Source organism: Sus scrofa, chromosome 2, assembly GCF_054392235.1.
Source record: "Sus scrofa isolate SSC_HxYL_T2T_F1_AM1 chromosome 2, Sscrofa_HxYL_maternal_Yorkshire_Landrace_v2.0, whole genome shotgun sequence".
Lineage (NCBI taxonomy): Eukaryota > Metazoa > Chordata > Mammalia > Artiodactyla > Suidae > Sus > Sus scrofa.
This window is the reverse complement of record NC_139384.1, coordinates 95,648,239-95,663,447: the sequence shown is the minus strand read 5'-3', so window position 1 is coordinate 95,663,447 and position 15,209 is coordinate 95,648,239. Positions and strand designations below refer to the sequence as shown.

The 15,209-nt window shown below is 42.9% G+C and overlaps 1 protein-coding gene across 6 annotated transcripts in view; it reads right to left on the bottom strand.

Moving 5' to 3' along the window:
• The window catches only part of SV2C (synaptic vesicle glycoprotein 2C), a 247,038-nt gene that overhangs the window by 46,008 nt on the left and 185,821 nt on the right, over positions 1-15,209 (bottom strand). The gene's annotated exons all lie outside the window — the stretch shown is intronic.

Genomic DNA, 15,209 nt, shown 5'->3' with positions numbered 1-15,209 from the left:
CATATGGAAGTTTCCAGGCTATGGACTGAAATGGAGCTGCAGTTGCCAGCCTACACCATAGCCACAGCTACGTGGAATCTGAGCTGTGTCTGCAACCTACACCACAGCTCACGGCAATGCTGGATCCTTAACCCACTGAGTGAGGAGGCCAAGGATCAAACCTACATCCTTATGGATACTAGTCAGGTTCTTAACCTGCTGAATGGGATGGGAATTCCATTGCAATGACTAAAAACTGACATTTGCCAACCTTTCCACATGTACCTGTCAACCACCCAGTCCAGAGAATTTTATATTTCTAAATAGCATTTTATTATAATATGACAAAAACAAGCCTAATGGGATGCCAAAAAAATTCTCTTCAAGGACTATAAGAAAACCAATATTTGAGTGCATTAAGAATGGTTGAAAGTGAAATTCAACCATGATTCTAAATGAGAAATAATGAAGCATATCAAATCTAATTGAAAACAGAGAGGCAATGCAGAGAAGCATAGATGAATTATGTGAGGCGAAATTCACATTTTTGCAATGCTTGGTATTCAGAAGGCTGCTGTGAGCAAAAGTAAGACAGTCTACATTCCATCAGCAGGAAATCAGTGTAATTATTCATTGTTTGCACAGGAGGCAAGTGAGATTCTGGAGGTGACATGACTTCCTCAAGGCTATGTAGCTGAAGTTTTATACTAGAATTTTCACCAGGATTTGAGGCAGAATCTTATACCACACACGTCCTCACATCTACGCTTACTGGTAAACACAGAATTTGTTGATAAATGATGTAAACACCAATGGTAATGCTACATTGATCTTAGATTTTATAAGCATTTTCCAGGACTGTCATACATGAAGATTACGTGGGATGCTAAGGATTACATCGTCAACTTTAGGAGAGGATGTCTACTCTCTATGTTTTGTCTAGCAGGAGTCCAAATGTCTCAAATATGCAACACACAGAAAAAAGTCTAATACATAACTGAGAGAACATACTTTCTTCACATTTGATCTGAGAGCCTCATATAAAGGAATTCTTTTTTTAAAAGCACTAGATCCTATTCTTTTTACATACTGGATGAAAAAGAAAAGCTTTAGATGTCTGAGTTCAGCTAATACAATGTTTTACATTTCGGGTGATCACATAGTCCAAAGGGCAAGAGTGAAGACAAGAGAAGAAAAGGTCTCTGGACCCTCTGCTAAAACAATTTAATTCAGAAGGTGTTTTTTTTTTTTCTTCTTTTTTTTTAGGGCCACTCCTGTGGCATATGGAAGCTCCCAGGCTAGGGGTCAAGTCAGAGGTGCAGCTGCCAGCCTACACCACAGCCACAGCAATGCCAGATCCTGGACCCACTGAGCGAGGCCAGGTATCAAATCTGAGTCCTCATAGATACTAGTTGGGTTCGCTACTGCTGAGCCATGGTGGGAACTCCTGGAAGGTGCAGTTTTAACAACAAAAATAGGATGAGTTGCTTAACCAAGGAGAAAGTCACACTAAGAGGACAGAGCAGGAAGCTTCTTGCAATAATGTTCCCTCTCTGCCAAAAGATGTCCTCATCCTAATGTCCAGAACCTGTGACGATGTCACCTTACACAGCTAAACAGATTTTTGCAGGTGTGATTTAGCTAAGGATCTTGAGACAAAGCTATTATCCCAAATTATATGGCTGGGCTCAACACAGGTGCAAGGGTCCTGCAAGAGAGAGGCAGGAGAGTCAGAGTGAGAGAAGGGGGTGAGATGAAGGAGGGAGTGGTCAGATTGGAGAAGGTTTGACAACACCAGAGTGCTGGCTTTGAAGATGGTGGATGGGAGTTCCCATGGTGGCTCAGCAGTTAAGGAACCCGACTAGCATCCATGGGGATGCAGGTTCGATCCCTGGCCTCACTCAGTGGGTTAAGGATCCGGCAGTCCCATGAGCTGTGGTGTAGGTTGCAGATGTGGCTTGGATCTGGCGTTGCTGTGGCCCTGGCATAGGCCAGTGGCTACAGCTCCGATTGGACCACTAACCTGGGAACTTCCACATGCCTCGGGTTTGACAAAAGGCAGGAAAAAAAAAAAGAAGAAGAATATGGTGGATGGGGCCGCAAACCAAGGGCTGCAGGTGGTTTGTAGAAGCTGGAAAAGACAAAGACATGTATTCTCTCTCCAGCTTCCAAAAGGAGCTTCCAGAAGCCCTGGCAACCAGGCTTCTGACCTCCAGAACTGTAAGATAATAAACACATGTGGTTTAAAACCAGTAAGTCTGTGGTGCTTTGTCAGAAGCAGTCAGAAGGCAACACACTTCTTTGAAGTTACAGCTCTCTGAATGACTAGATTGACAGAGGTTACATTGGAGAATGTCAGCTCTTCTCTTTGAAACCGCAGCCTCTCTGCTTTTGCTTGGATGTTTCCAGATGCCTCTCCAAGGACTTGAGGCTTCTTCTTCTTCTTCTTCTTTTTGGGGGCTTTTTAAAGCCGTACCTGTGGCATATGGAGGTTCCTAGGCTAGGGGTATAATTGGAGCTACAGCTGCTGGCCTACACCAGAGCCACAGCAATGCCAGATATGAGCCATGTCTACAGCCTACACTACAGCTCACGGCAACACTGGATCCTTAATCCACTGAGTGAGGCCAGGGTTCAACCCTGCAACCACATGGTTCCTAGTCGGATTCATTTCCACTGCACCATGATGGAAACTCCCTTGAGGCTTCTTCTTGACAGTTGGTCTTAGAAATATTACCCTTTATTCTCACTGCTCCTGAATATCCCTGCAGTGGGGAGAGAGACTAATGGCAGTGTGATTCCACTTCTAACAGTTTTCAGCCTCTAGAGGAAACTGGACCACAAAGAGCTAGAATCTAAACCCAGAAGAGAAGCAGCCAGTCCAGAGTCTAGCTCTCAGCCTAGAATGTGGTTTTTTCAGGTACAGATTCTTCTGCCCACACCAGCTGAAGCTGAGCCTACTCATTGCAATTTCGGTCCTTCTTTGTTAGCTGTGAAGTCCATCTCTGGTCCCCTGCTCTGTGCGTGCGTGTGTGTGTGTGTGTGTGTGTGTGTGTGTGTGCATGTGTGTGTACGCACGCGTACACGCACACAACAGAAACTGATTTGCACCTGTGTCTCTGAGCTCACCTTCTGCTGGTCCCCTACCTCCCTTGGTCCATCCCACACACCTGCTTTCAGTGTTCCAAAGACGCAAGGCTTAATTTCATTTTAGGGCCTTTGCCTTATTTCCTAGGAAGCCTAGCCAGACATTGAAAGGACACTGGTTGAACTTCAGCCAGTCTTTCTATGTCTTTTGAAGTAGAGGATTTTTCAGTATTTCTTGTCCTCAATAGAGTCCCTTTGGGGTTTTGGGTGTTTAATGTTTTCCCTTGCTCGTAATGCTCTGCCTGAGTATGTGCACACATGGATGCTTCCTTTACACTTTCCCCGGTCTCAGTTTAAGGTTATCTCTTCAGAGAGGCCAGGAACACCCAGTCCCACTCTTATCCCCAATGCCTGTTTTATCGTCTACACAGCACTTCCTGCTGTCTCAAACCACGTTCCCTGATTTGCTTACATGTTTACTATCTGTGCCCCTCCACACTACGAGAGCAGGAACCCTGCTTTAGTTACTCACAATACATCCCCAGTGCCTACTGCAAGTCCCGGTCCAAAGGAAGTGTTCTTGAAATGTTTGTTAAATGAATGCACACACACACCCACACACACCCCTTTGTGTGTGTGTGTGTATGTGAACACATGCAGCATCACCGCAGGCTACAAGACATTAGTTACTCAGGTTTTCTTCTGACCTTTTCTTCTGAATCCACACTAAACAGCAAAACAACCTTGATTAATTTCTTTCCAATTCAATTTGTGATTTGTATACAAATTGATGATCCCTTTTAAAATGACACTGATGATTCCTTTTAAAATTACACTGTTCTATGAGTTTGATAAGAGACACCATCATAATCAGGACACAGACTGTTGCACCCAACACATTCCTTCCTGCTGTGCCTCTGGAATCACAACCCCTGCGCCATTCCTAACCCCTGGCAAGCACTGATCCCCTCTCTCTCCCTAGAGCTTTGCCTTTTTGACAGTCATATAACTGGATTCACTGTACACACCATTTTATTTTATTTTATTTTATTTTATTTTTTGTCTTTTTAGGGCCGCACCTGCAGCTTATGGAAGTTCCTAGGCTAGGGGTTTAACTGGAGCTGGAGCTGTTGGCCTACAACACAGCCACAGCAATGCCAGATAGGAGCCGCATCTGTGACCTACACTACAGCTCATGGCAACACCAGATCCTCAACCCACTGAGTGAGGCCAGGGATTGAACCTGCATCCTCATGGATACTAGTCAGATTCATTTCTATGGAGCCACAATGGGAACTCCTTTATTTTATGTTTATTTTTTACAGCTGCACCTATGGCAATATGGAAGTTCCTGGGCTAGAGGTCTAGTTGGAACTGCAGCTCCGACAACACTGGATCCGAGCTGCATCTGTGACCTACACTGCAGCTTGTGGCAATGCTGGATCCTTAACCCCCTGAGTGAGGCCAGGGATCAAACCTGCATCCTCACAGAGGCAACATTGGGTTCTTAACCTCCTGAGCCACAACAGGAACTCCCAGTTTTTTATTTTTATTTATTTATACTGAAGTATAATTGATTTACAATGTTTCAGGTATACAGCAAAATGATTCAGGTTTATTTATACACATACATATTTATATATTCTTTTTCAGATTATTTTCCATTATACATTATTATGAGATATTAAACATAAGTTTCTTGTGCTAGACAGTAGGTCTGTGTTGTTTATCTATTTTATATACAGTAGTTGCTGTTAATCCCAAACTCCTAATTATCTCCCTCTATGCTTTTCTCTTTTGGTAACAATAAGGTTGTTTTCTAAGTCAATCTATTTCTGCTTTGTAAGTAAGTTTATTTGTATCATTTTTAAGATTCTATATAAAGTAATATCATATAATATTTGTTTTTCTCTTTACTTAGTATGATAATCTCTAGTTCTATCCATGCCAATGGTATTGTTTCATTCTTTTTTAAGGCTGAGTTATACCCCATTGTGTATGTGTGTGTGTTGTGTGCGTGTGCTTTACATCTTTAACCACTGTTCTTATACACAGCTCTTAAAGTCTACCTTCTCATATAGCATAAAGCATTCATGCAAACTGTTGCACATACCAATAATTTTTCCTTTTCATTGCTGAGCAGTATTCCATTGTGTGAATATATCAGTTTGTTTACCCACTCATAGGTGAAAGAGAGTTGAAATTTTTCCAATTTTAGGGGATGATAAATAAAGGTGTTATAAAAATTGTACACAGGTTTTTGTGTGTCCCAAAGTTTTCCCTTTCTTTTGGGTAAATAGCTAGGAGTGGGTGAATTGAGTCATATGATAAGTAGCTTTATAAGAAGCTGCCAAGCTACCTTTCACAGTGGCTGTACCATTTTGCCATCCTATCAGTATTGTATGAGAGTTCTAGCTGCTTCTCACCCTTCCCACTGATTTTTTGTCAGTTTTGTTTTGATTAAATTTTGGCCATTCTACAGTGGTATCTCATCATGGTTTTAATTTGCACTTCCCTAATGCCTAGTGATATCTTGACTTACTTTCTACTCATTTTTCATACTTTTATTGAGTGCTTCTATGTGCTTGTCACAGTGCTGTCATGTGGAGGCGAAGACTTATTCCCTGCCCTTGGGGAGTCAGCATCCAGAAGAGGCAGATGTGTTAACAGATACAATAAACAGCATGACTCATGCTAGAACAGGTTCTAAAGAAAGTGTAGGATGAGCATAGAAGGGGCAGAGGTATCTATCCCAGAAGTCTTCTCTCAAGAGCCCTGGCTAGATTTCCTGTCCAAACTGGATCCAAGAACAAAGAGAGAAAATTCTTAAATTTCTAACATCCAAGTTAGAGATACAATTCAAAAAGGTCCTTTAGGAGTAGAGGAACTATATATAAAGGAGATAATCAAAAACACCTTCTGGGAGTTCCTGTCATGGCGCAGTGGAAATAAATCTGACTAGGAACCATGAGGTTGCAGGTTTGATTCCTGGCCTCGATTAATGGGTTAAGGATCTGGCGTTGCCGTGAGCTGTGGTGTACATTGCAGACGTGGCTCAGATTCTGCGTTGCTGTGGCTGTAGCGTAGGCTGGCAGTTCTAGCTCCAATTTGACCCCTAGCCTGGGAACCTCCATATGCCGCAGGTGTGGCCCTAAAATGCAAATAAATAAACACATAAATAAATAAAAATACCCCCCCCCAAAAAAAACCCCAAACCAAGCACCTTCTGTATAGCACAAGGAACTATTCTCACTCTTCTGTAATAACCTATATAGAAAAAGCATCCAACAGAATGGATATATGTACGTGTGTAACTGAATCGCTTTGCTCTACACCTGAAACTAACACAATGTTGTAAATCAACTATACTTCAATTAAAAAAAAAAGAAGAAGTAAATGAGACCAGCCAGGACGGTGTCATGCCCAGTCCTCAACTCCCTCCTACTATATCACAACCATCCTATTTGGAGAAGCAGAGGAAAGCCTGAGGGGTAGGAGAGAGTCATAGAAAAGGGGTTCAACCATACTTCCCTTTTATGATATGCCCTAGGTGTGGGGGAGACTGATGGATGATATCCTGTGGGCTGAATGAGGGACAGACACAGGGAGGGTCTTGAGAAATGACCGAGCAGATGCTTTGTAAAACTAAACTCCATTATCTAGGTTAGAAATGAATGAAAGAATGAAGGAGGGAAACCCTGACCTCCATAACTACTCAGCCAGGACTTCTCCGGGACCCCCTCCCCAGCTTCCTTTCAAGATGGCTTCAATTTGCATTTGAGAGACGCAGAACCCAAACCATAGACATCAGGAAGTGGGGAGACACCAGTGTGGAGGGAAGGGGACTAGGAATGTGATACAAGCCACATGCAACTGGGAAGGTGGTTGTTGCTTTAAGATATTCATCCTCACTTAGAAAAATGGATTCTCTCTACTGAGCCCTTCATGTTGGTACTACGCCTTTTTTGTCTTAAAAAAAAAAAAAAAAGATTCTTGCATAGATGGTGGTTCTAATTATCCTCTGGACTTTATTTAAATACCCATTAAGATGTCATACACAGGGATTTATCTAAACATAATGTAAATTCCATGCCAGGAAGGACCTCGATTAGGGAATTACAGAAAGCAGTTTACTGCATGGTGCTAATCAGCATGGTGCTAATAAGTGTTGTGTATCCTGCATGATAATCAGAGCCATTTACCAGGCTCAAGCTGGTATGCTCTGTGACCACAGAAACCAGATGCCTCCCCAGCTGCTTGATGTCTGAAATCTTCCAAGGTGCCAAGGAAGAAGTGGGGGATACATGTAGAAGAATGCTGGCTTTCGTGTTCTTCTGGGCTCTGTCCCTGAAGTGCTGGTAAACTGATCTACACTGGTTGCTAGCTATGTGATATTATCAATCACCTGGACTTTGGTAAGAAGGCAGATTTTAGGTGTAGGACACAGATCCAATGTTCTAAAACTTTAGCATTAATTAATACTAAAAACAAACATCATAGGTGAGATCCGTTTTCAATAGCTATCACCTATATTTCTTTTTCAGTGGTCTTTACTCACAAGGCACACAGGCAACTAACATTCTCCTTGGAAAAGCAGTTCCAAATCCATTTTCTCAAGGGGCTAACCAACATAAAGGTTAGGAAGGGAACAATGACCAGATGTATTTCTTTTTTCTTTTTTCTTGCTTTTTAGGGCTCCACCCTCGGCATTTGGAAGTTTCCAGGCTAGGGGTTGAATAGGAGCTGCAGCTGCCGGCCTACACCACAGCCACAGCAACTCAGGATCCAAGCCACGTCTATGACCTACACCGCAGCTCAAGGCAACACTGGATCCTTAACCCACTGAGCAAGATCAGGGATCAAACCTGCATCCTCATGGATCCTAGTTGGGTTCATGACCACTGAGCCACGATGGGAACTCCCTGATCAGCTGTATTTCTGATTTTATTTCTAGAGAAATGAAATTTTATCCCCTAAACCTGTCGCTGGTTTAAAATATAAATACTATCTAATCAGCATGAACCATTGATCCTCAGCTAGAAATTCAGGTTATCATGCATCTAGTGTCACCTGTGACGCTGTAAGATTGAACCAGGTGCACCTGGATAGTCCCTGTGGCCAATATCAGCAAGATTTTTCACCTTCTTCCCATTTGCTAAAAATGGGGGGGGGGAGTACTTAAATAAACTAAGGTACAGGCACATCTTAGGAAACCACATAACCATTGGCAAAGAATGAGGTAGGTTTTCCCAAATTGATTTGGAAACTAAGAAACAATGCTCAGTGAGAGAAAAACTCTTCCAAACAGTGTAAATAGTGATTTCATTTTTATAGACACATAAACTCTATCATTACATCTAAAAAACAAGTGGGAAAAAAGGACACTAAACTATTTTATATGGTTATTCAACATAGTGAGCGGGGGGCCTATGGGGAACTTTCACTTTGGCGTTTTGCATCACCTTGTATCACTTTTTACGTAAAGGGGAGAAAAAACCTTTTCAAAGAGTTGTAAGCCTTTGATTTTTATGAAATGTAAGGTCTTATGGGAAAAGAGAGAATAAGGAAACTGGAATGATACCTGTGACACTCTTCAGCATCCATATAATTTGTTAATTCTGATTGTGGGTTTTTTTTTTTTAGGGCTGCACCTACAGCATATGGAAGTTCCCAGGCTAGGGATTGAATTGGAGCTGCAGCTGCCGGCCTACATCACAGCCGCAGCAATGCCAGACCTGAGCTGCATCTGCGACCTACACTGCAGCTTATGGCAACACAGGATCCTTAACCCACGGAGGGAGGCCAGGAATAGAACCCGTATATTCATGGAGCCACTACTGGGCCATTAACAGGCTGAACCACAATGAGAACTCCCGGATTGTGATGAATTTAAACAGTGATACTACAGGGTTCATTTATGGAGAGCAGTGAGAAAGTGCCCTGGTGTCTCTGAGTGGGAAAGAAAATGATATTCACAGACAGTTCATCTTTAACCTGTAACTCTAGCCATACTCTGATTTTGGATCCTTGGACCAAGGTCAGTTGCATCTGGAGCAGTAAGTGCATGAGCATTACTGCCAACAGTGATACACAAGTCAGCCACACATACACACCTACACACATACACACACACACAGAACTGGAGTGGGCGTGCCTACGGCTCAGCATCATGCCTTCAAGAAGTAAAAGCCAATTCAATTGCAATTACGCATCCCACGGAGAGGGTCCAACTAAGTGCAGGAGCCATCTGTCTCCAAGAGCAGGTCCAGGCAACACGCTGACCCTTCCTGCTAGTTTCTCTGCTTCCAAGCTCTGGTGCTACCATTTGGAACAGACGGAGCCAGTGGTCAACAGCAGGAGGACGTCACATCGTACCTCTGATTCCTCAGTCTGCCTTGAGATCCTGACCATGCTTTTGAAAAAATAAACTTCCATGTAGCTTTGGAAATGCAGAAATTCCTGGGCTTAATTTTCGGTGTATCTCTGCGGTTGAGTGCTCCAAATATGAAAAGAAAGAACGAGAAGAACTTTCTAAGAGTTCCTGGAGAAATTATGTAAGATTCATTCGAGCATGGTACTTCCCAAGCTTCACTGACAGAATCAAGAGTCCAAGGATTTGAAAAAAGCTGACAGCATAAAGACTCTGTGTGTGTGTGTGTGTGTGTGCATGTGTGCTTGTATGTGTGTGTTTTAAATAAAAATCTACTTTGAGTGTGTGTGTGTTTTAAACAAAAAAATCTCCTTTGGTTTTTTTTTGTAGACAAGAATATAGTACTAATATTATGAAAATGTAGGTCAATTCAAGTTTTATCAAAGATTTTTATATACATATATACCACTATAGCCTATGGGATGGTCAAATTTTAACCATATACAAATGAAGCTTATATCATAAATGCATATAAAGGCAGCTCATTACTCCATAAATACACATCAAATATATTCCTATATATTATCTTATGGCATATATGGGCACACATTAACTTTCCTTCTCTATTTTACTCACATAAATACTTATTTAAAAGGAACTGTATACTGTATTTATTTAAATACTCCTGTATTTAAAAGGAATATTTACTGATCACAAAACACTGGGGAGTCTCATGTTAGGTAGACAAGTGGACTAATAGACTCTTAAGCCCTTTCCAGGCTAAAGTTTTCCTGATTCTAAGATGTCGTATCTGGATAAGATGAAGCCACAGGGAAACTCTCTTGAGTGTAGATGCATGGCAAGAAAGGGAATACTTTCAAAACCAAACAGAACAAAAGAAACTTGTCAACTGCCCTTTGCACTGGCACAAGTTCCCAAAGGCTGGTAGGGGCCTCATAGCAGAATGAAACTTACTCTCTATATTAGCAACTCAGTCAATATGCTGTCACATCAGCTGAGCTGAAAATACCTTTTATTTTTATTTTTTTCCTAAGCAGTGCTCCATATAATATCATGGTCCCTATTCTATTCCAGATGAGGATTTCTTTTTGTCCTTTTTTTTTTTTTTTCCCACCATTTCTTGGGTTGTTCCCTTGGCATATGGAGGTTCTCAGGCCCGGGGTTGAATCGGAGCTGTAGCCACCGGCCTACGCCACAGCCACAGCCCAGCAACTCGGGATCCAAGCCACGTCTGCGACCTACACCACAGCTCACGGCAACACCGGATCCTCAACTCACTGAGCAAGGCCATGGATCGAACCTGCAACCTCATGGTTCCTAGTAGGATTCGCTAACCACTGAGCCACGACGGGAACGCCTCTTTTTGTCCCTTGCACGTGGTGTCACCAAGATCTTCCATAAGATCAACAAGGGCTCTCTCCCCATTCCCAGCATATTTTTAATGAAGCAGCACAAAAATGCCAACAGAATCCATTCTTAGTTGAAAGTTGGTCTCCCCAGGGCAGAGATAAAGAAGGGGCTGTAATATGTCCCAGGTCGTGACAACAGAGGTCAGCCCGAGTGTTCTTTGCTGCTGATGTCAAAGGTCACCCTCGTGTGTCTCCACTAACTGATGACCTCTCTACCTGCTCCTGTTTTTCTGGCCCCATTTCTCTCCTTGTAGCCTCTGATCCAGAACAAATCACTTAAGACTTGACAAGTGAAACAGCTGCTTAGCACACAAGTCAGGCCCCAAATGACCTTTAGAGCTTTTAGGGCCGCACCCGCAGCATATGGAAATTCCCAGGTTAGGGGTTGAATTGGAGCTACAGCTGCCAGCCTACGACGCCACAGCCACGGCAACGAGGGATCCAAGCCATGTCTGCACCCTACACCACAGCTCGTGGCAACACCGGATCCTTAACCCACTGAGCGAGGCCAGGGATCAAACCTGTGTCCTCATGGATCCTAGTCGGCTTTGTTAACCACTGAGCCACAATGGGAACTCCCTAGAGTTTTTTCGTTTATGTCAAATAAATTCTATTGTAACAGGCTAGAAAATACCTACAGTTACAATGACCTGGGGGCTCAAGGAAGGGGACATCACACCCGGCTTCCAGGTACAGAGGATGGAACTAGGACTCTGGAGAGGGTCTGCCCTATGAACCCCAGACCTAGATATTGCTCACCTGGGTCCAATTTAACCCCACCTGGAGAAGAGCCTTTCCATCATCTCAAGTACCTGAAGTTTACCCACATTGGATGCTTCGCCAAAGGACCCCCCCAGGCCAAGTGGAAACACTCAACCTTCCTTCCTCATCGCCCTCCAGACCAGAAATATGGGGCACAGTCTCCACCCTTCACCCTCCCTGAGCCTAGTCAATCACTGAGAAAAACGATGCTACTTTCTGTATTTCTGCCAAACCTTTCCTTCCACCTGTGCTTCAGCCCAGGCCCTCATCCCTCACCCAGGCCATCCTCATAGGGCTGATCTGCAGCTGCCATGGATGTGTAGGGCTGTGCCCACCACTGCAGCACTGCAGTACACAGTCCTGGTTACTGCCCTGCATCCTGAGCCTTGGATCTCAGCAATGGAAGGGCCTCAGGACCTGGCTCCTGTGCTTTGGCTTTCTTCTCTGATTGGCCAGTGCCCCGTGGTTATATAATTTTAATATCATCTTTCTTTTTTGCTTTTTGTGAACAGTGTGTATTAATTTCTTTTTTGTCTTTTGTCTTTTTAGGGCTGCACCTGCAGCATATAGAGTTTCCCAGGGGTCTAATTAGAGCTGTTGCTGGCAGCCTACACCACAGCCACAGCAAAGCCAGATCCAAGCCTTTTCTGTGACCTATACCACAGCTCAGGGCAACACCAGATCCTTAATCCGCTCGGCGAGGCCAGGAATAGAGCCTGCAACCTCATGGTTCCTACTCAGATTCGTTTCTGCTGCTCCATGATGGGAACTCCTGTATTAATTTTTTTAAAATTATGGAATTGTTGATGTACTATACTGTGTAAGTTTCAGGTGCTCCACTCTTAAAGGCTATACGCCATTTATCGTCACTATAAAATATTGGCTATATTCCCTGTGCTGTGCAATATATCCTTGTAGCTTATGTATTTTATGCATAGCGGTTTGTATCTCTTAATCTGCTACCCCAATCTTGCCCCTCCCGGCTCGACTCTCCTTATGGGTAACAACTAGTGTGTCCTCTACATCCGTGAGTCTGTTTCTATTTTACTATATTCACTATTTTATTTTTTGATTCAACTTGTAAGTGATATCGTATTTGTCTTTTTCTGACATATTTCACTAAGCATAATGCCCTCCAAGTCCATCCATGTTGTTGCAAGTGGCAACATTGCATTCTTTGTTATGGCTGAGTAGTATTCCATTGTGTATGTATGGGTGTATGGATCTACTTCACATCTTCTATATCAATTCATCTATTGATGGACATGTAGGCCGCTTCTCTATCTTGGCTATTGTAAATAATCCTGCCGTGAACACTAGGGGTGCATGTATCTTTTTGAAGTAGTTGTTTCCATTTTTTTCTTTGGGCATATACCGTTGAGTGGAATTGCTAGGTCATATGGTGGCTTTACTTTTAGTTTTTTGAGAACCCTCCATGCTGTTTTCCATCATGGCTGCACCAATCCACATCCCCACCAAGAGTGTATAGATCTCTTCACACCTTCACCAGCATTTGTAATCTGGACACCACTTCTCTTTAATGGAGCTTCCAATCAGCTCCTAATCTGCCCAGTCTAGTCTATCTCCCATGTACCTTCAAGAGATCTTTCCATAAGAAAAATCAGATCACATCACTCTCTAGCTTAAAACCTTTCAGTGGTTCTCCATTGGCCTTTCAGGATAAAGTCCGGATTCTTTCATGTGGCCACAGGGCCCTTCAAGGCCTGGCTGCTGCCCATCCCTCCAGCCTCCTTGCTCAGAAGTCCCTCCTGCCACCCTCTGCTACCTGCTGTGCAACATCTTTGTATCTCTACCCTTCCCCATCCTTGTCAATATGGAGAACTCCTAAACTTCAGTCTTTTATTAACCGGAGAGGAACATTCTCTATAGATTCCTCCAGACACAGTAAAAGGTATTCACTCCCCTCAATGAGCTATCTTGGGATCGTGCGAATTCCCACGGCCCTGAGCACGGTGCCTGACACAAAGAAAAGCTGCAGTAGAGTGATCATTCATCTGCAAATCTGTTCCTGGAGGGCAAGGGCCATGTCTTATTCATCTTTAGGACAAAACACAGCAGAGAGTAGTCACTCAACAAATGCTCATTTAATTAATCAATAAAGAAAATCTGTTCTTGGATTCCTTTATAATCAGAGAGCTTGCCCAATACCTTCAAAAGTGATTCTTTGCAAACCTATCTACTATATTTCCTAATTTCAGAATAATATGGAATTTTCTTTTCTTTTGGTAACTGATTTTTAGCTTAATTTCCTTGGAGCAAGAGATCATATTTGGTATTTTTTTGAAATATGTTGGAAATAGAGTGTGTGGTCCATTTTTGGTTTTTTTCTTCTCTCCAACTTTACTGAGATATGATGGACAAATAAAAATTGTATATATTTAAGATGTACAATGTGATTTGATATGTGTATATCTTGTGAAATGATTATCATAATCAAGTTAATATACACATATATCACTCCACCTTTTTTTTTGGTATGGGGACACTTAAGATCTACTATCTTAGCAAATTTCAAGTATACAATATAGAATTATTATCTTTCATCGTTATGCCACATATAGAAGGACAGTCACATTAGATCCCCAGAATTTATTTATTTTATAACTGAAAGTTTGTATACTTCGCCAGTATCTCTTCATTTCCCACAGTTTCTAATGTTGTATCTTGACAACAGCCTGATGGAAAGGGGGCTGTTGAGCAATGCATGTATTTTCTTGTGGACAAACTTAATATTTTCCCCACGCAAACTAGATTTCCTTTCGAAAAAATAAAACTCTTAAGAATTAATATATTAATATGTAACTCAAAGAGACTTTAATACATCTTTAAAGCATGTTTCATACAAGATGGCTTGAAGATAAAACACGGGAACCCAAATCAGTTCAATTGCTGGCAGAACCCCAATCCACTCTTGCCTGTCTCTGATTTATGACCCTGCATGAGACATACAAACACTATTTCTCTTTACCCGCCCCCTGCCCCCTTCCCCTTTGTTTCAAAATGTCAGGCATCTAGCAGAGTTAAATTTCACCTTTGCTCTCTGGAAAGGCTGCCTGCTTGGGTCATTAATCTTGGCCCAGAAAGAAGCTCCTCGCTGCTACTGACTGTAGAAATGATTGGCCCTGGTGCATCCCAGGGAATGGCTTTTAAGGGCTATGGCGCCAGAAAACTCAAACCCAGAGTGACTGAGTCTGGGGCGGAGGCAGTAGTTTTTCATTCCATCTCGCCGTCTTTGGCTGCTACTTAGGAGAAATGATGTAATAACTCAGGGACCCCACGGTGACAGAGCACAAGAGCACGAGCAGACCACTGCCCCAGCAGAGCTGCTATAAAACCAACTTGGACCAGAATGCTAGTACCAGCACTTACAGATGCCCACGTGGGCTCCCTTCCTCCTCATGACAGTGCACCAGCTCTGATTACAGTTGTGGTAAAGGACAGGAAGCTCTGAGCACCAACTGAAGCCTCCACGAGGGACACAGATGAAGTAGATGCAAGGCCTGCAGCAGATTCCCAAAAAATTTATAGTACACTCACCATGGGCCAGGCACCTCACACAC